The sequence below is a fragment of the Hippoglossus hippoglossus genome, chromosome 12, assembly GCF_009819705.1.
Source record: "Hippoglossus hippoglossus isolate fHipHip1 chromosome 12, fHipHip1.pri, whole genome shotgun sequence".
Taxonomy (NCBI): domain Eukaryota; kingdom Metazoa; phylum Chordata; class Actinopteri; order Pleuronectiformes; family Pleuronectidae; genus Hippoglossus; species Hippoglossus hippoglossus.
The window spans coordinates 1,371,454-1,391,573 of NC_047162.1; positions in this window are offsets into that span (position 1 = coordinate 1,371,454).

Consider the following 20,120-nt stretch of genomic DNA (forward strand, 5'->3'; position numbering starts at 1 on the left):
ATGACAACAGAGAAAACTCACAGTAATCAGAGGAGCAAAAGTACAATATGCACTTACATAGGAAGGTGCAGAACATGCACAATCTGCTCCTTGTTAGATACACAGGGTCGTGTACCATTGCAAATGAAAAAGGCTAATTATTTGACCACTCATTGCAAAGTACAGGTCTTTAAACAGACCTGTTTCTTCTGTAGAGAATCAGTCTCTCTTTCTACATGGCAAATCAGCTTTTTCTGCAGTTAACCTAACAAAAGTGAATTTGGACGTGAACTAAAAGCTCTGTTCAGTTAAGATCTTTAAAACACAGCCAATCCTACAGCCATGCAAGGCTCAATGGTGCTTTGAAGTCAATTCCAAAATGTACATATTTTCTTATGTTACTTTGGTAAACACAGTGAAGGAAAGAGGGTCAGGCCAGCTGGGAATTGAACAAGTGACCTGCTACTCAATGCATAAACACCTATATGGAATGCACCCTAACCGCTGTGCTGTTGGTCACCATCCTCAGCTGCCAACAGAGACACAAATTACATGCAGAAATTTCAGGGAAGATTTCTCTTTAAACATTGATACACTTCTGCATGTATGTTAGGCACTGTCTTTTCTTATGAATGTTGAAATTATTGTTATTTTCTTCACGTGCTCTGCTGCGCGCAGCATCTGTTTCCCTTCTGTCCGTCTTATCCTTCCATGTTATCCCCCCTTGGTGAGTGAGCGTTACGGGCAGAGGATGTCACATCTTGGTGGTTTAAATGAACGTCAGCAAACAGGCTAACAGGGCAACAAGCACATATGGGATGAAAACCTCAGTGTTCCATAATAATGATGCACAGTTCTTGTCTTTTTGCAGATGTCAATAGTAAAAGCTTTCCCACATCATGACTGCTGTGCTTTTATTTGATCTCCTCAAAGACAAAACTAAAGTAACAACAGCTGCCCTCTATCTGCACTGACCTGCACTGAGGCAGGGGAAAGAAAAGAGTTCTAAAGAAGCCCAGTGCCGGTCCTGCCCATTCACACAACCTCCTGTTTGACACTCTGCCCTCTGGAAAATATCCTGAGTGCAGCGGCAAGGCACCATCTGCTGTCCTGACTTCACCTGGCCTCCAGAACCAGCCAGCCTCAACCCTACCACCTGGCCCACATCCTCGGGAACACACACACACACACACACACACACACACACACACACACACACACACACACACACACACACACACACACACACACACACACACACACACACACCCTACAACCTGGCCCACATCCTCGGGAACACACACACACATACACACACACATACACACACACACACACACACACACACAATCAGGTTTCTACTACTAGGTCTATTACATTAAATCTTAGTGTAACCTAAACTTAACATTGAGAAAGTAATTTACTGCTGGGGAGGATGGCCTTCAAATAAAACTTGAATATCTATTCATAGAAAGTTGAAAAAGATCTACAGTAGTGCTACATGACTGAGGAGAACAGAGAAAAGGGACTGTGCTATTCCCTTTTCCCCTAAAAGGTATAAATACTACAAAACCTAGAGTGCACAGAGCTTCTATAGACCTCTCTCCTTTTGGATGCTTGACTTAAGCTTTGAGTATGTTTACGAATGTTAGTGGCAGAGCCGAGGTCCAAATACCCCTTGCAGGCATAAGAAAAAATGAATTGTCAACATTTGCATCTTACAGTGATGGTTTCCACATGCCTTGTTCCCAAGTACAAGGAGCTGAAGAGGAAATGTCTTGCAGGAGTGAGCTCTCATCAGTTTTCACTTTTGGATCCCTATAGGAAACAACCAATGGCAGCTAATAAGCCCTCACATGGAGACAACACTGTTGTAAAAAGTCTTTAAAACTACAAGTTTGTTGTTTCCATTTCAAACCGGACTACAAACAGAATAGATAAGGTACTTCAGCATTGATTAAAAACCAACAGCACACGTATGCTCTGAATACACTGCAGCTATTTAGATGCTACTTATCAGAAGCTAACTCGACCACTTTAATGGGGTTGTTGTTCGTATCTCTGTCCATGCAACAAGGTGGAAAGTTTGCTCATCTGACTATCAATAATGTAACCATACAAGGCGGGTTGATAATCGGCAAAGTTCCTACCAAGGCAAGTCTTCATCTTAATATTTAATGATTTACATTATGGGGACTTGCTTGTGAATGTGTAAACAGATTTGGGACATACATAGTATACCCCCCCCCCCCCCCCCCCCCCCCCCCCCCCCCATAACCACTGCTTAATTGACACTAGCCTTAAATCAAATCTTGACACTAAAATTTACACAATTTCTTGTTTTTTCTGCTTAAAATGAGGTAGAGTCTGCAAAGGACGACTTCTTCAGATCTGCCATGTTTTTCAACCGCAATTTAATAATGCAACTTTAGAGTATTTTATCTGAGATTATATTGAACAATCCATAGCTGAGAGGACACAGCATTCAAAGCAATAGGGCTTTTTCTCCCATAGGGAAATGCAAAGATGTTTGGATCACTGTCAGAAATCAACTACAGATACATTATCCATAAATATGAAAGTTATTTATTCTTAAAACATGTGTGTATAATTGGTTACACTACATATAGGTATATGTATTAATTCTGCCTTCAGTCTGGATTGGTCTCAATAGTTATGGCCTTTCTATACCTGGCTGAGCTTTAATGTATTTGTTTCCTTAGGTATGGGACATACATAGATAGAGTGAAGGTCTGAAGTGTTGCCTAACTGCAAAGCTCCACCAATCTTTAGCCAAACCTAGTATAGGAAGTAGTAATTGTATGCCAAAGGCTACCAGATGGCACTGACAGATCCCAGATCATTTAGTCTGTCAGTCCAAATGCAATTTGATGCTTGTTCTCAGTTGTAGCTGTTCAGGGTCACAGTGACACAAGTCAGCACTGGAGCTGCATCAGATCACATCCGTTCAAGTTGAGTGTAATACTTTACATACAATGTATTAATGGGGTGGATTTGATTGTGGATGTGTTTGATTATGTCTTTCTATTTGTTTTTATGTATGTGATTGTATTACACTCTCCCTGCACTGGGGAAAACATAAACATAAAATTACTTACTGCATTGCCAATAGGGGGCTAAGCAGCAATAGGAGGAGGCTGATTTGAAAGCTTCCATTCTTTAGACAGCTTCTCTCTGATCACCCTTGATCAGCTGACCAAAATAATCTCATGTTCTAAACCAACAACTTGTATCTTAGATCCCATTCCTACAAAATTACTTAAAGAAATTCTGCCCCTAATTAATAGTACGTTACTAAACACAATCAATCTGTCATTATCATCAGGATATGTACAACAGTCCTTTAAAATAGCTGTAATCAAACCCCTTCTCAAAAAACCCACCCTAGACCCGGAGGTTTTAGCCAATTACAGACCAATATCCAACCTCCCCTTCCTGTCTAAAATCCTTGAAAAAGTTATAGCCAATCAGCTGTGTGAGTTTCTCCAGGAAAATAATATATATGAAGACTTTCAGTCTGGGTTTAGAGCCAATCACAGCACAGAGACAGCCTTGGCAAAAGTCACTAATGACCTTCTAATAGCTTCAGATCAGGGATTTGTGTCTGTCCTCGTTCTGTTAGATCTTAGTGCAGCATTCGACACAATTGACCATCACATTTTATTACAGAGACTAGAACAGTTAATTAGCATTAAAGGAACCGCCCTGAACTGGTTTAAATCATATTTTTCAGATCGATTCCAGTTCGTGCAAATTAATGATTCGCACCAAAGTTAACCACGGTGTTCCACAGGGCTCTGTGCTCGGCCCAATTTTATTCTCATTATATATGCTTCCACTAGGAAACATTATCAGGACACACTCTGTAAATTTCCACTGCTATGCGGATGACACCCAGTTATACTTGTCAATAAAACCTGAACAATGTAATCAATTAACTAAACTCCAAGCATGTCTCAAGGACATAAAAACCTGGATGACCCACAATTTTCTCTTATTAAACTCAGATAAAACAGAGGTTCTAATACTTGGCCCTAAACACCTTAGAGATACATTATCTAATGATATAGCTGCGCTAGATGACATTGCCCTTGCTTCCAATGAAACAGTCAGGAACTTGGGAGTGATCTTCGATCCTGATTTGTCCTTTAATTCACACTTAAAACAAATTTCTAGGACCGCCTTCTTCCACTTGCGTAATATCTCAAAAATCAGACATGTCCTTTCTCAAAAAGATGCAGAAAAACTAGTCCACGCCTTTGTTACATCCAGACTTGATTATTGTAATTCCTTATTATCAGGCTCCAGCAGTAAGTCGTTAAAGACTCTGCAGCTTGTCCAAAATGCCGCAGCACGTGTCCTGACAAGAACCAAGAAAAGAGACCACATTTCTCCAGTATTAGCTTCGCTACACTGGCTTCCGGTTAAATCTAGAATAGAATTTAAAATTCTCCTCCTCACCTTCAAGGCCCTTAATAATATGGCACCATTATACCTTAAAGAGCTGATAGTACCTTATCAACCCACTAGAGCACTGCGCTCCCAGAATTCAGGCTTACTTGTCGTCCCTAAAGTCTCTAAAAGTAGAGTAGGAGCCAGAGCTTTCAGCTATCAAGCTCCTCTCCTGTGGAATCATCTCCCACTTTCAGTTCGGGAGGCAGACACCATCTGTACGTTTTAAGAGTAGGCTTAAAACCTTCCTTTACGATAAAGCTTATAGTTAGAGCCGGTCCAGGCTTGTCTTAGACCTGCTCTTAGTTATGCTGCTATAGGTTTAGAATGTCGGGGGACACATGACACTCGGAGCTTCTCATTCCAGCTTCTCCTTCCTCTTCTCACTCCTTATCACATCAAAGAAATTAATATCTCATCAATACATGTTACTGACTTGACTTCTTCCCCGGAGTCCCTTTGCCTTATCGTCCGCAGATCCAGGGCCGCAGCTGTGGCCACATCGTGGATTATGATGGTGGATCGCGTATCAGAGATCGTAATGGTGGATCCAGTATAGCGGATTCTGTATCGTGCTGGCTGATCGTGATAATAAAGGCAGATCCTTTATCGTGTTGGCATCTGATAGTGGTGGTGGACCACGATCGAGGTGGCAGCTGATGATGGATCCTAATGGCGGCAGTGGACAATGACTGTGGACTATAGTGGCATCCGATCTTGATGGTGGATCATGATCGTGGTGGCTGCTGACCATGGACTATGATTGCAGCAGGACTGCTTGATATATAATATTTCTCATCAGATACTCGACCATTACTGACAATAATCCATCAATTCATTGACCTTCAGTTATGCTTCAAAGTGTTTATTCTTATCAATGCTGATAAAACCTTTATCTTGATGATTTTCTCCTTTACACTTGACATCTATTGTACTTCTGTCCGTCCTGGGAGAGGGATCCCTCACATGTGGCTCTCTCTGAGGTTTCTACCTTCTTTTTACCCTGTTAAAAGGGTTTTTAAGTAATTTTTCCTTCCTCTTGTTGAGGGTTAAGGGCAGAGGATGTCACACCTTGTTAAAGCCCTATGAGACAAACTGTGATTTGTGAATATGGGCTATACAAATAAAATTTGATTGATTGATTGATTGTGCTTTGATTTACCCTAGCCCATCATATATCTGTAATTATTCAGTTAAATAGTTGTTTATTTGTCATGAATGACATTCATTCTCTAGTTTTAAGTGCATCTTTATTGTGGAGTGATTGATATTCTTGTCAGTCCAATTCACCCACATTTTTACTGCACCTCAGCTTGCTTGGCCCTCTTTTTCTTTTTGAATAAATGTTTTGCAACATTTCAAGGTTAATAGCATGTTGAATGAATACTATGTAGTTTACTGAGGGTAAATCCAGATAAGATAATGTGTGGTTGGTTATGGATAAAGGCAGCAACACTGCCTAGGACACTTTGAAGATTACAGGGGCATTGATGAAAGGGAAAATAAAGTCCATGACACTGTCTTCTACACAAGTACAATTGTCAGTAATAATAGTCGACATGCAATGTATGAAAAAAATAAGACTAATTCACAACATCTTTCAAACTTATATACAAGCCACACGAGTCAAAAATAATAAAGCAAATTCTGTTTCATGTTGCAAAAAATCATCAACTTTAAAATCTTCATTGCAGATAAACCAGGTAGGATGAAAGCACAGTTTTCTAACTCCACTCTGCACCATAGACTGTTTATAAAAAGCTCTGCACACAATGTCCAGCACAATGTCCTCCTCGTTAGTGAGGAGGACTCACTAGCGACAAGGAATATCTCTGAAGTAATAACATGCTCCGGAGCATTAACACAAGACAAGCAAACTGCCTATTTAAAACAGGCAGGTTTAGAACCGGCACTGCACTAGTTAAAGCAATTCACCTTGACGAAGACAACAACAACAATTCCCTCATGTATTGCCCTTTCAGATGAGGGTTTTGAGCGACACAGCTACAAATAAACGTTCGTAATAGCTCACTCTGCATCGAGGGACCTTAAGATGTTTGCCAGAGGGGAGCAGCTCTTATTCCAGATGGAGAGGGGTCTGTGATTATATTTTTGAAGCAATGTGACAACCGACTGTTTAAAGATGGCTTGAAGGAATGGTTGCTCTTTAAATCTTGTTTCTTATAAGTCCTGGTTCTGCAAGGCAACTAAGTCAAATTGTTAAAACAAGCTGTTACAGTATAATATATATGTATGTATTTAGTACTTTACAGTACTAAAAAGTAAAAGGCAGAGTTTTGATATTGAGAATGATAATGAGGAGTCAGGAGTGAGTCTGAAACAAAAAATAAGCTAAACATTTCCATGCAGTTTGATTGTTAAATAACATAATTTCTTAAGTCATATATAAATTATTTTTAGAGACAACAATCAATTAAACCAATTAGTGGATTTATGATCTTGAATTTATAATTTATGCGTATTAATAAATGAATTATTAATGCAGGGCTGCCCCTGCTCCAAGGTCGGTGGTGAAGCCGGGTTCTCCTGCTCCTGTCTGGGGCCCCTCGTCGGCGGTGAGGTCGATGCCCCTGTCGGTTACTGTTTCCAGCGCCCACCTGCCCGACCCCCAGAGAGCCTCAGCGTGCAGGCTGGCTTTCTCTCCTGGCCGGTGAGAGGGGGAGGGGGGGAGTAGGTGGCCCTGGCCTGAATTTAACGGTGAGGGTATGTGGAGGTAGCTGGGAGAGCACCTTCACCTACACCGGAGGATCAATCAGCGCAGGTGAGGGCTGTTCGCTGATCGATCCTCAGGTTTAAAAGGCAGCAGCGGAGCTGCCTCAAGAGGACACTCTCAAGACTCTCAGAGAACACTCGGAGACTCAGAGACACTGAGCTGCAAAGCTAGTCCCTTTGGGTCAGTTTATTTGTGTTTGTTCATGTCTGTGTGTGGTGAGTTAATAAAGTGTGCTTAAAAGCAACGGTTCTGTCTCTGGCTGTGTGTGGGAGATCCCTGTGGCATGGTCAGCTGCCACACTCACATTATGTGAGAAAGGCTCAGTCTCTGTCTTTATGTATTTATTTATAAATGTACTCTTTGAGATGTATCTTTTTCAAGTAAAGTCACCATACCACTACAAAATGGCCCCAATTTGGCCATTAATTGAAGTGCACATGAAATACTGTCAAATTACAGTGAAGGAAAACATTTCAGTTTACCACTGGCGCTTGTAGATATACAGCTATAGGCGGGTGACACAAAAAAACACACAAGGGGGGACTATGGGAATAACACACAGCTGGGTAATCCCAGTAGAAAAGTAATTATTGTGTTATGTGGCCAAACCGCTTCCTCGTATACTTATTTTAACACTGTCATTGACCCTGTGCTTTCAATAAAAAATGTATGAAAGCTGTCAGGACGGCAATTTTTTCCTTTGCTAGATAACAGATTTCCTCTGCTGCTGTGTGACCACTGGAGCACTGAGATGAGTAATCACTTACTGTCAAAACGTGATAATGCATCAAAACAACAAAGGTTAATAACATCCGTGGACAAACAGATGCCTCCTCACAGTATTCAGGGTCTGTGTACTGTGTCCCAAAGCCCTATGAGACAAATTGTGATTTGTGAATATGGGCTGTACAAATAAAATTTGATTGAAATAAATTTGATTGATTCAGTTGACAGATTTATTGTTTATAGGACTGCCTCCATGCTGTTGTTACACTTAATTCAATTGCTGTTGAGATGTCTTCATTTTTGCTACTCACCCTGGTATAAACAGAAATCTTGTATATTCAGAGCTGTGGCTTCAAAATTTGACCAGATGATTCCTGCCGGCTTGAATTATCCAAGAAATGTCTCTAAAAGTTGTTGAGTTAATTGAACATAGGTTAGCGGGAATGGGTGTGTATGTTTCTGTCATAAGCTCCTTTGGGGACAAATTCAAGATTGGTTTACCACTGAACTTGGACTACAGAAAGATAGACTCAGGTTTAATTGAAATCCTAAACAGATCCATTATGAGACCCAGGGGCAGACTGAAACAGTTTTTCAGGCTCAATCTCTGTCCACCCTGTTTGCCTAAACTATCAGATAGCTGATTTTGTAGACCAACCCTGTTTCTTGATATAACAGGTATCAGACTAATTCTAACTTTGCCCACATTGTGAAATGCGCTAGTATTCACCGAACGCTGACCCAAAACATTGCCACTAAGGACGCTTTCCTGCTATCTTTCACATTAGGCAGTAAGGTTTCCCCAGACATCAGGAAGCATAAGAGGCTCTGATGGAAGGAGGAAACCTTCATGTGGATCACCTCCGGAAATCAGCAACTGAACCTTGTCGTACACCACAGGTAATGTGAGTTTTAAAGGATGGGCACCTATGGTGACCTAGTAGGCTCTTTCAAAAAGGTATGAATGAAACCAACTAAGGGCAGTGTCCTTGATGCCAAACCAGGTTCTAAGATGGTCGATTAAAATGGCACGATCTTCTGTATCAAAGGCTGCCCAGGATTAATTTAATTTATTAATTAATTTAGTTGTAGGTTTGACAATCTAAAGGCTGTTAAACACTTAGCCTTTTCTTGCTTTATCCTCAGTTTGATGTATATATTTTTGTATTTCCAGTGTATCTCTTCTCAATAGGAGAGATACATTGGAGAAGTGTTTTTCGAGTAAGCTTGGTTCCTATTTTTTTGTATTTGTAAACGTTGTATTCACTTATTATTTTGTGGTTACAGGTGTTTCTACAGTGGCCCTGCAGATCAAAGCACAGTGACGTTGGCAGAAAACTATGACAAAATGCAATAACATTACAGACAAAAAAAAACACATTTCAGATTACGGAAATGGTGGGGACAACATTTCTTGTTTGCGCATGGACAGAACCTAAGTCCATGATTATTAACTGTTTCATAACTCATGGAAGCACAGTAGCCATTTCAATATTTTGCTATGTTGAAAGCATATCAAGAATTACATCATATTTTGTTAAAATGTTTCCATATGATTTTATCATATGGGAACACACTAGCATGTACCCTAGCTCTTCCTTGCCTTCCCTAACTATCTCAAAATTAACTAAATCATGTAATATATTGTGACTCCAATTTCATGACCATTTTTAAACATGCTGTAGAATGTGTTTTTTTTCATTTTTTTTTTCTGCATTTCCTACAGGAATATGATTTGGTTTTCCTTTTCTCTGCTCTACTGAGCTACTTCAATTCACCCCATAAGTACATGAGTTCAAAAAGGACAAAACCAAAGTCTAAAAATGGAATTCACCAAAGACTGTTGACGTGGTTTACACTATTTGATTTGCACTATGTGGTTTGCGCGATTACACACTCTGTAAGGAGCTGTGGGGTTACCATGGTAACAAGGGCACCGGGAGGGGTTAAAAGTGGATGTTTTGGTGACATCCGGAAGTTCTCTGTAGCGGTAAAATGTTTGTAAATAAAATGCACACCGAGCGGTGCACAAAACGAGAAATTTCCTTCATCCTACTACTGGGATGACTACTTCATCCCATCGACTCCTACAGATTGATAATTGTTTCCATGTTATCTTTACATGAGCACTAAAACAAAGATCCACAATGGACAGAGTGAATGTTGAGGTTGAGGGCATTTGCCAGCTCTGGGGTTTAAGCCTTCTGGAGGAGACTATAGATCGGCCACGATAGGTAATTCAAATATATCAAAATATGTACATATGATTTATTAACCTCACTAAAATGCAGGTCACTTGATGTAAAATGGGCAACATGATGGTGAAAACAATATCTGTCAGACAATGTAATGTACACTGTGTGTGACTCCCTCAAAGCTAAATGACAGTTCTAATCATTCTTGAGAAATGTCAATGCAGGCCTGTGCATTTTACATCTACCTCTACTTTTAATTTGTTATTTTAAGTTTATTACTTGATATTGTCTTCCGAACATAGTGAGTCTGGAGAGATTCAGATTCTGCTGGGGCTACAGCTCCATTTGGGTTATCGATGAATGAATTTCCATTTTTTTTACCTGGAGGACCTGAACAGCTGTAACCAAGATGGACTGTGGCAGTGACCAGTAGGTCATTATCTCCTTTCACTTTTTGGTGGGTGTTCCCATTGCTAAATCAAACCATACACAAAGTGGATCCTAATATGATGCAGAGAATTAATTGATACAATTTAACAGTATAGATTGCTTTGGATATTCTTCTCCCTCCTGCGAGGGGTATATGGACCTCAGAGTGAGTATCTGTTTAGCCTTGGACTCTGATTGCAGACATCCCTGATGACACTTTGTAGCTTTTGATTTATCTCTGTCTTTAAGCTGTCATATTCCTGCATGTCATGGTTGGAGTCTATTTGTTCCAGCTTGAGTTCTGTTTTCAGGCTATGTGTATTTATTTATTTAATGGAATGGAAGAACTCAAGATATATTCCATTATCTTGAAATCAATCACTCACTCTAAAGTCCCAAATAAGTCAAGGCAAAAACCACCTAAAGTTAGCACAATATGGCTGATCCATCAAGCTTCTTTGATGCAAAACTTTATAAATCACAAACATATACATTGATGAAAACACAGCTATTGTCTCTCTGTAAAAAAAAAGCTGCATGAAGCCAAGTGAAGGTGGCGATTGAGTTCAAAATTCTCTGTAGGTTCATCACTACCACAGACTTTTATCACATAATATACATTATCCCAGGCTGGTTGATGACATGCTTGCCGGGTTTTAAATACATTTTGCTTCTTTTCTTCATAAAGTCAATCTTACAGTGACAGTTGCTGTGCACATATGAACCGTGGAAAAGGTCAATCCAGTGCAGCATCTTTTCGCAATTATTACTCAATTGGTTCCCAAATTTCCAATGCCCACCAAATGAGTTCAGTCTGGCACCAGCACTGCCCGTCACTATTACTGCAGCTGCTGTCTTTAAATCAGTCACAGTCCTTGTCCTGGATAAGAACACACCGAGAAATTGAACTCCTCCACTTGGTGTATCCGATAAAAGCAATCCATCTTTTTCTGGGCCAGAACCTTGATCTGTGATTCAGTGACGCTGATCCTCATCGACTGCAGCGGCCCCAACTGCAAACCACTCCGGTGTACACTGAAGGGCACATTGCAGAAGAAGGACAAAAGCCTCTACCAATTACTCAGAAGCTATCTTGCTATTTTTGTCATATTCAATCATAAAGGGAAAAGAAAAAAAGGGCGGTGTCATTCTAGAAAGGAATGACTGATCAAGCATCTCTGATCGGGAAATCATTCTTTTTTCTGGTCCTTGGCCTTTCATCATCTTTGTGAACCAGTGAAATCAGTCTCATTTGTGCTTTAGGAGACATGCACATTCTGTTGGAGGAGAGATGCTATAAAAAAAATACTATTAAAAATGTTTTTTGTGTGTGTCACAACCATTCATTTCTACAGCAATAAATCAAACATTAATCATTTGTCAAATAATATTCAAATTATTTAATTTCTAAACCATGAAAGCCAAGTTGCAAAATCTATTTGTGCAGTACAATTCAAAACAAAATGTTGCTTTTCAAATGAATACAACAGATACAGGAATAGAACCAAAAGGCAAAATAATCAAATAATTGTTCATAGTCTAAACCAGAGGTCTTCAACAGGGGGTCCGCGGAGGTACTGCAGGGGGGTCGCGAAATGTTCCACCAGGTCAATGATTATACCAGCAGAATTGGTAGAGGACTATCTATGACCATTTGATTCGAGGGACCAGCCACTAAGTGGCTCATCTCCTTAAGCAGCAGTTCTCATCAGAGACCCCAGCGGCTCTGGCACAGATGTCTGCTCTAGAGGGTAGAACCTTCCTTTGTCTATGAAACACTTTTTTCACTGATAATCAGTGTTGCAATCATTGGAAGTCGCTTTGGATAAGGGCGTCAGCTAAATAATTTTGCTTTTGCTAAATTATTCTCTGTAATAACTGCAGCAGCAACAATCAGATGGCAAAAGCTCAGATATTGACAAAAAAGAAACACCTGTCACTACTGTGACGATGATAGGCATCTATATTGAATGGAAAGACAAAACGCCTGTGAAAAGCAGTTGAGGAGAGAGAGCAGGAGATTGACAGACAGCAGCCCAAGGAGCAGATCAGTGAGACTCATTCACCAACCCTTCTTAACAAGAAACCTCTTGTTACAACTCCCTTATGCAGTTTGTTTTTAAGATTCTGATATTGACCGATGTGTACTAATTTGTTCTGTAATGGAAATTTTGTCATTTGTGGATGTGATGTTGCATGAGCTGAGGTGTGTGTGGAAGATTGACCAGATCTTCCACACACACAGGTTTACAATCTATTGCTCACAGACTTTAACTTTATGGCCTCTTTGAAGCCTCAATTCCATGGTATCTTTTTGTATATGTGTAATGGTGGATTCTAAATAAAGCTAGAATTAGCTAGTTTTATTTATATGTGATGATTGATAAAAGATCACAGCTCTAATTGCACCGACAGAATGGCGATGCCTATAGGACGCGGGGGACGGGGGAAGATTATTTAGGTACACCGGTAGAAGCGCTCTCCCTCCCTCTTTCTCTCTCCACTGCCGGTCCAGTAAGGAAGTGTTGCGGTAAGCAATGGAGTTGTATTAACTGAAAGATCTTAGATCACGTAATCTAAGATCACACAGAAAACGTTGCTTAACCCTCGTGTTGTTCCTGGGTCGGATTGACCCAGAGTGTGTGTGTGTCTGTGTGTGTGTGTGTGTACGTGCGTGCGTGCGTGTGTGCGATCATCCGCAAGCCCTGGCCGGTCAGGGTTAGGGTTAGGGTGACCCAAGGATTGTCATTATCCAATTCTCCTGGGGGGTCATTTAGACCCCCAGAGAGGGCGCTGTGGTGCTCTGTGAGGTCATTTAGACCCACACCTGATTCCAATTGTAATCTCGGGGGGTATATTAGACCCACAGAGAAGCCGGTGTGCCATTCTCCGTGTGCCACCCTCCCTGACCAGGTCACGATGTCACGTCAGGCGCGTTTCACCAGAGAACAGGTTCTCCAACAGCTATTCTCCCAGCAACCATCCTCTGAACTCGAAGAGGATGCGATAGAGCCAGACCGAGAAGCGGACGGACAAGCACATGGAGAAGCAGACCGAGAAGCAGACAGAGACGACGGCGACGACGACAGCGACGAAGACGGCGAAGACGGCGACGGCGACGAAGACTACGACCCAGTGGGTGATGCTTCTGCAGATTCGTCATCCTTGGAAGAAGAAAAAGAAGGACAAGACCACGGCACCACCACCACCACCGGACTCGTGGAAAGAGAGACCTTCCTGTCAAGAAACGGGGAAATAAGATGGTCCTCGAGGGCGTACGGCCGAGAGGAGGGCCGCTCCTCCTCCTCCTCCTCCTCCTCCTCCTCCTCCTCCTCTGCTGCGGCTCAAAGCGCCGCCGCTACGCCCATCGGGGTCCCACGATGCACGCGACGTCCCGCGCCGGTGACCTAGCCTTGACGTTCCGCCTGTTCGTCACGCCGACGGTAGAGAACATCATCCTGGAGATGACGAATCGGGAGGGTCGTCGAAAATACGGCGACGAATGGAAAGGGACGGACGAGACCGACTTGCACGCCTACGTAGGGCTGCTGATCTTAGCGGGCATGTACAGGTCCCCGGGCGAGGCCGCCGCCAGCCTGTGGGACACCGAGAGCGGCCGGGCGATATTTCGTGCCATGATGCCCCTAAAACTAGGCCGGTGTCCTTTCCGACAGTACATGCCCAGCAAGCCGGCGAAATACGGGATGAAGTCATGGGTGGCCTGCGCTGCAAAATCCAGCTACGCTTGGAAGATGCAAGTGTACACCGGAAAGCCGATCGGCGGACGCCCAGAACGGAACCAGGGGTTGTGGGTAGTGCTCGATGTAACGGAGGGACTGCACGGTCGTAACGTCACGTGCGACAATTACTTCACCTCCTACGAACTCGCGCTGCAGCTCCTGGAGAGGAAGATCACCGTGGTCGGCATGGTTCGGAAGAACAAGCCCGAGCTCCCGACCGGGCTGCTCGCGGTCAAGGGAAGAGAGGTGTTCTCATCCAAGTTCGCATTCACGCCCACCGCTACTCTGGTGTCCTACATCCCAAAGAAAAACAGGAATGTGGTGCTCCTGAGCACACGGCACCCTGAGGCCGACATCAGCGGCCGCGAGGACGGGAAACCGGTCATCGTCCTGGACTACAACCGCAACAAAGGTGGCGTAGACAACCTAGACAAGGTGATCGGAACGAACAGCTGCAGGAGGATGACCGCGCGCTGGCCACTGGTCTCTTCCTACAACGCCTTCGTGATATGGAGAGAGATCAACCCCGACTGGATGCCGGGGAAGCGGAACAAGCGGAGGGTGTTACTAGAGCAGCTGGGAAAGGCTCTCGTGACTCCGTTCATCGCACGAAGGGAGCGCATCCCCCGCACGGAAGCGTCCACCGCGGTTGTGAAGGCTGTAAAAGCCGCCGCCGCCGCACGGAGAGCTCTTGACCACGACGACGACGACGCTCGACCCGAGCATCCGGCCTCCTCCATAGCCCTAGCAGCAGCCCAGGAAAAAGGACTGTAAAACTCACACCATGTGCCGCGGGTGTAACAAATACATCTGCAAGGGCTGCTCACTTGTCTATTGCCCTACGTGTGCGTCCTAATATGTGGTGGGCTATGTGAGGGGGCCAACAGCCGGGGAAAACAGGGACAACACAAGGGTTAAACATGAAACGCATTTCTGTCAATAGAACCCAGAGCACAGCTGTGTGCACGTGCGTGTGCGTGCCTCATATTCACGCTGTAATCTCCTCCAGTCAGCATTTACACACAAACGAGCGGGAACGATACTTGTAAGTGATGCGCCTGACAAATATCAAGAGTTTATACTATTATATATCTGTGACATTGAGTGTAATTTTCTTTTCCTGGTTTAGTAATAGTCGTCAAGACAATAAGAACGCCATGGGTCTCTGCTCTGTTTTAATATATTAAAGGTACTAGTGTACTAGTGTTTTATGTTTGTTAATTTCATGAAACATCTTTATAACCTTGTTTAACAACCTTGTGACCTAATACAATATGTTTGTTTCATAGGACTGCCTTCAGGCAAGATATTCACTGTCACTGTTTTTTCCCACATTATTAAGCTTTCATTGAGATTATTTGGCCTCTTGGTTAGAATTAGTTTCTTTCTCGTTAAATTGTTTAATTTCTGGTTTCCTTGTTTTATTTTATTTTTTTCTTGGTTAAATGGGCAATGTGCAATATTGTTGATGGGTACTGTGCAATCCTGGTGTAATGGCTTAAATATTTGTGAGTTATTGGCTCCGTAAATTAGAGACCCTCCTCTATTACTTTATGATATAATATCGCTTGCAGTGATAATCCACTGGTGCAAATACAACGGTGTTAGGATTCTTCAAGTGTGCAGTGATTGTTTTATGCATGATATTTTAACTTTAATTGGGTCCTGAGCATTTAACTTCTCCCATCAGTATTTTTAAATCATGTGTCAGAATTGAATAAATTGTCTATTTTTGGAACTGTCAGCCTCCCGTCCTGTTTATTCTGGATATATGTGGTATACCTGATTGGCATTTACAGTTTTTTTCGATTGCATAAACACTAAAATCAAAAGTATTACACAATTATCAAAACCTTACACTCAAGGAGCAAAACATCGGCCCAGATTTGCACCACTAAGCACAATGTCAGCTTCACACTTTTTGCAAAACAATACACACAGTATTTGCAAAACACTAAACACACTTGTATACATTAGAAACAGAAGTATATCAAGACGTCACTTCCTTGCAATTCCAAAGCACTGACTGTCAAATGACCCCCCCTATGAGCCAATTGGTTCAACACAGCCATCATGTGCGCAAACACATGACTGCTTAATTGTAGACACACCAATCAGGTTTAAGCACTATACAAATGCAGCAGGTGAGTTCACCTGTCTTCAACCAAAATGGAAGGAGTCAGAAGAAGAAGAAGAGTGAGGGTGAGGGGGGGAATCCACGGAGGAGGAGAAGAGGAAGAGTTGGAGGCCGTGCCAGAGGTAGAGGTCGAGGTGGAGGAAGAGGAAGAGGAAGACCTGAAGCAGGAGGAGAACATGCTCAAAGAAGAAGAGGACCAAATTTATCAAATGAAATTCGCGCAACACTAGTTGACCATGTCGTGAACCACGGATTGACGCTGAGGGAGGCTGGACTAAGAGTTCAGCCAAATCTTAGCAGATATACAGTGGCATCTGTCATTAGGACATTTCGACAAGGAAACAGGTAAAAACAAATCTGTCTACAGTTACAGTAATCAGCTGCTTATTGTATGCACCATATCTGCACTTTTGATACCCCTTCCTGTGACATTTTACAGTAGGTTACATGAATTTTGTTCTACATAGGATTGAGGGTTGAGAACGACAAAGAGGAGGGGGGCCCATATTCACGCAAGAACAAGAGAGAGAGATCATAAACATGGTTTTGGCCAATAATGCTATCAGGCTCAGAGAAATTAGAGAAACCCTAACACTTACAGTAAAAATACAAAACACCTTACATTCACATTTTTGGACCGATTGCACAACATCGTCACAGCAGTAAACCACATGCACCAGATGCAATACATTGTCATCTGGGACAATGTGTCATTCCACCGCTCTGCTCTGGTCCAGAACTGGTTTCAACACCATCCACAGTTTACAGTACTATACCTTCCACCATACTCTCCATTTCTAAACCCAATCAAAGAGTTTTTCTCGGCATTGCGTAGGAGGGTTTACGATCTCCGGCCCCAGGCTCAGGTACCCCTCATTCAGGCCATGGAGGAGGCCTGTGACCAAATCGACGCCGCAGCTGTGCAAGGATGGATTCGACATTCAAGACGGTTCTTCCCATGTTGTCTTGCCAATGAGGTTATCGCCTGTGATGTTGATGAAATTCTCTGGCCAGATCCAGCTAGGCGAAGAGATAATGTCTAGTATTTTCTGTAACGTATTTTCAGTTTGTTTCAGATCGATTTGTTTTACTGTCATTGTAACCTGTACTGGATACAGAATTTTTCAGTCTGCAGCATTGGTCTTGTGTAGTGTTTGGTGAATTTATTGTATATCTGCACTTTCTCTGGGTACTTACAGTACTCTAATCACTGAGAAGTAGAATTGCTAAAAGTGTTTTAGGTTAGCAACAGCAGAGTGTAACTGGTTCAAACTGAATTAAGTCATATGAAACGTGTATGTTTCATATGGTAACAAAATATGGTTTTGATAAATTAGTGTATAGTTTTTACAAGAGTGTTTCATTTTGCAAAGGATCTGAGGTGTTCTGCTAATTGGGTGTGTGGTTGTGCTAATTGTGTGTAGTGTTTTGAAAAACCGGGCCCTGTTTTAAAAATCGTGCTTAAGCAATCGAGAAAAACTGTAAATACCTTTACATACCCAATGGGAGGGGGCTGTGGGTTATAAGAACACAGCTCTCACCTCTGTTCTTTGCTCAATTGTACATGTCAATCAGGTGTTGGGTACTGTGAGTCCATCTGCAGATGCTGAATTAAATTTACAGAAAGAAGTGTTTGACTTTGTGCTTGATTCACAGAAATTGCCACCACAGTTCTTATGCAAGAACAGAATTTGCGTACACTGAAAAGTACACGCTTGTCTAATGACATGCTTGTTCAAAATTTCATTGTAGTTTGGCTTCTGTTTTTGTTCATTTTGTGTCTCATTTTTGGGAAATGTTCATCTTTGGATTTCCTTACAAAAGAGAGAATCTGAGACAGTAGAGACTAACATCTGTACCAATCCCTTCTCCCACAGATTAGAACTGTCCGTCAACCATTAGGCTTGACGTTAATAGAAACCTACACCTTGGCAGGAATGTTTCTTGTTGAGTAAATAGCACGTGAAATATACAGGCAATGCACAACTTTTCACACACTTTCCAGATACATACACAAAGCAAAAGCTGAGCACTCTCTGATAAGCAGGTCAGTCAGCAATTACAGCAAGTCTACTCTGCCTCCATGACAAGAGATTTTTCCTGACAGGTCCCAACTTTGAGCCTGTGATCATCTGGGCTGTCAGCATAGGTGTGTGTGTGTGTGTGTGTGTGTGTGTGTGTGTGTGTGTGTGTGTGTGTGTGTGTGTGTGTGTGTGTGTGTGTGTGTGTGTGTGTGTGTGTGTGTGTGTGTGTGTGTGTGTGTGTGTGTGTGTGTGTGTGATAAAGTGTGAGTTTTCTGTCACTAACATCTCGTTCTCACTGTCTCTTCCTCTTCTTCCCACTCGCTCCTGCTCTGACGGACCAATGGCTATTGCAGCTGATTCTCCCCAAGACTAGTTTCAGAATACTTCAAATCAAAAGCAGTAACTGAACAGTGGTGATGGATTTTTAGCCCAAGAAAACTAGTGTTATTGTATCAAAGGCTTCTGTATCTTATCTTGTTTCATCTAGGGAAGAATTAATAACATGGCTGAAAAGATACGGCTCCAAATGTACAGCCACAAAACTCACATTTCCTCTATGTTTGGCTGGTGATAATTGAGCACGAGAGCAATTGAGGAATCTCTTGATGAGCTGGCAGGAGAACAGTTGAGACTAAAATTGTATGCGACACACTACATTACACCTTCCCAACTAAAATGAGTAGTTTGCTCATATCAACAACAGGGAGAACAGAAAAATCATAAACACTTACAAATTCACATCTTAGCAAACTACCTGCTCTAGATTAAAATTCAGCATCACCTCACTGACATTTATAGCAACTGGGACAGTTAACACAGATCAGTGCAATCAACCATCACCTAAAAATAATTCTCAGTCCTCATTAAAACAGCGGTAAAGAGAATGCCACGGGGTCAAAGTGTCCTGCACCAGGTCAGGTACCTGTGTATAACGCACATAAAAGTTGTGTAATGGGTAAAAAAATATATATTCATATAAATTCACAGGTATTGGTACAAATTTAAAAAATGCAAGTGGGTAGCAGGTTAGAACTACATTTTTTCTAAAGAAATCAGGAATCAATTTTTGCATATATCAAGCCTAGTCAGTCGCAAGGATTTTATTGTTTTACTGTCAAAGCGTACGACACCCTTGATCACTACCCTTCCACTCAAATAGCTGTCCCTATACAGACAGACATAGGACAAGCCATCTACAATAAAAATATAAATAATCTCCTAAAATTCTGTGAATAAATTGAAATACATTCTAAATATATCACATTACTGAATGAAAAACAAAACATATCAAAATCACAAAACAATACAAATACATACATAGGTGCTCACTTTAAATAGTACCCTGTCTCCTAACTGTCTGCTTTGTGTTTTTGTGGAACAGTGAACATTTGAAATCAGACAGGTTTTAGATGGGATGTGACAAGCTCAAGTTCCCTATTTCTTTTTTGGGATGATGGGTTCTGTAGTCCAATATTCATGGTTTTGTTTCTGCTATAGGTACAGTTTTTAATTCTAGTTGAAATAACGGAAAGCACCTAGGCCCACCAGCAAATCTAATAGACTTTTTGTGGACTTGAAATGCGTTGTTAAGGCTTGTTTTTGAATTGGTTTGGATTTGTATTTCTGTAGAAAGGATAAAATAATAATGTAATATGATATAAAGTACTTTGAATTGTTAAAACC